Source organism: Colias eurytheme, chromosome 7, assembly GCF_061535395.1.
Source record: "Colias eurytheme isolate Ceu_HAF_F1 chromosome 7, ilColEury1 Martin Lab GWU primary, whole genome shotgun sequence".
Taxonomy (NCBI): Eukaryota; Metazoa; Arthropoda; class Insecta; order Lepidoptera; family Pieridae; genus Colias; species Colias eurytheme.
Window position 1 is genome coordinate 6,459,547 of NC_142986.1, and position 2,404 is coordinate 6,461,950.

General features: G+C 33.0%; 1 long non-coding RNA gene across 1 annotated transcript; it reads right to left on the reverse strand.

The window, feature by feature from the left end:
• Positions 1 to 251: 251 nt before the first annotated feature.
• LOC149907091 (uncharacterized) lies at positions 252 to 2,128 on the reverse strand. Its single transcript, XR_016456925.1, has 2 exons — positions 1,618 to 2,128; positions 252 to 816 (listed from the first exon to the last, which is right to left on the reverse strand). It is a non-coding gene; the product is annotated as an uncharacterized LOC149907091 (long non-coding RNA).
• Positions 2,129 to 2,404: the final 276 nt, after the last annotated feature.

The window sequence follows — 2,404 nt, forward strand, 5'->3', positions numbered from 1 at the left end:
TTGGAATTTAAAGATAGAATAATATTATTTATCGAAGTTCGTCAACAAGAAATTCACAAAAAAAATAATAATACACTAATGCAGATTTTTTGAAGTTTCGTATTGAAAAACCATAGTAAATCTTTTACGGCCTTACTTATAAAAAGTTAAACAATGGATAAATTTCTACCATTTTCTACTATAGCTTTGTCCTGCTCTTGCTCACATGAAACGTCAATCATAAAAACAAGACAGGTTATTGCAATAACTGTCCGTATTTAAGCAAAAAGGAACCACCCAGCAAAAACGCACTTCTGAGATATCAAAGGATTTACAAAAACATTTGCAGCTCTGTCAGATGAAGTAAAATTAAAATTTATTTTATTTAAATTCATTGATAAATTACTTATTTAAGTATGTGTATATAAATTTGCTCTGAATATTCTTAAACTTTCTAGATAATTAAGAAAATGTGCATGTGGTTCCTTTTAACATTTATCAATTGATAGGTTTTCTCTTATACAAAAAGGAACCACATCCCAGGGATTTAATGATATAAATAAAACTATGTATTTATAATATCGTAATTAAAGCTTTAATTAATAAAATATATAAAATAATACTTATATAGGACGTTTATTCGACGTTATCATCAAATTGGATTTCGAAATCCACCGTGTCTAGTCCATCTATGTGGTCTTCTATTGCATCATCACTAATGAGACCGTTATAAAAACTGTGCATCTTGTGGAATGAGATGTAATATGGACTGAATATCGCTAGAAGGTGAAGAAAGCTTCTCCAGAGGCAGCGACGTATAAGGTTCTTCGTTATCTTCTGTAATAAAAATAAAAAAGCTTTAAATCAAAACAATAAAGCCGCGTGGCTTTTATACGTAGGTAGGTATATGGCGACAGCAAAATATTATTAGTTCTTATAAAGCCGTGTCCCTACTAGACGACTAAGTATGTTGTATGTACATGCGCCATGTACAAAAAACTGGCTAAGTGCGAGTCGGACTCACGCAACGAAGAGTTCCGTACCATTATCTATAAAAACGGCAAAAAAATCACGGCTTATTGTATGGGAGCTTCTTAAATATTTATTAAGCTATTGCATAGCTTCTATCGCGGGCCTTGAGCGCGGGGACCGAATCGAGAAATTCCGTAACGAAAAAACCTCACTCCGACGGGCTCGGAGGTGTGGCTTGAAGGCATGCTATGCAATAGCTTTACCGCGGCAGTCACCGAGTGCCACACGTATTTTTTTATTCTGTTTTTTAGTATTTGTTGTTACAGCGGCATCAGAAATACATCTAAACGTATTTTACCAAAATAGTAGGTAGGTACCTAGATCATCGACAGTTATTTTTAAAACAGGGTTTAGACTTTAGTAGTTTCATCTCACAATGACAGATGAATCGTAACCAAATGACTCTTAATTCGACTCGCCTTCGTGAAGGGAGAACAACGACATTGTCGTTAAAATACGTAAATCCACAGAGGATTCCTCTTGTACTTACTTAATGAACTATCTTCTTAAAATCACACCACAAACGGGAATGAATCAAAAGTGGATAAAGCGTATCTGCATCTCAGATTCAATAAGTACTTAAATGCATTAAATAAAACTACTTACCCGTTGTATCTTCATTATTATCTTCGGTGTTCGTCTCCAATGCTTTTCTTACCCATTGCTTGCTTCTTTATTTATTACTAAACATTTTCACATTTAATTTTAAAGGTAATTAACAAAAACAATAGAACTTACTTCGCGGAGGAAAAAAACACCGTCACTTATTCGAACTACTTCGCTGAATGTCACCTATATTGACAGATGTTCGACGTTTTACTTAAAAAATTGGAGTTTTGCACTTTGAGCTATTTAAGTAATGAAATACGTTGTTTAAAGATGAGAAGCATTCTAACAAGTCAAGGCATTTGGTTCCATATAGCGATGATGGGTTTCAGAATGTTTTACAATATTTATTTATGCATAATAGAACCGAATGCTTGTGGTTTTATTTTGCAATAAAAAATAACAATTAAATTATGTATTTATTTTACGCATAACCATACCACAGAAACCTGGTTCCATTTTGTGTATTAAAAATAATTGTTATTAATAGAAATATGTGTAATGTATACTGGTACCAAGTCGGTGTGGATCTGTTTTGTATAAAATGACATGATAGTAATATCGTTTATTTGTTTGAACAAAGCAGTCCCGTGGTGCTGTGGTTCGGTTTTGCTTAATATGGTATTATTCGTTGTTGCTGGTGGTTCCTTTCTGCTTTTAGTATACCTTGTTTCCAACGTAAAAATCATGTGGTTCTTGTTTGTATAAGAATTTAGACCACTTTTGAATGAGTATTCTTCAATAAAAGTAAAAAACGAAATTTGTCGAGTGGTTCCATTTTGCATAA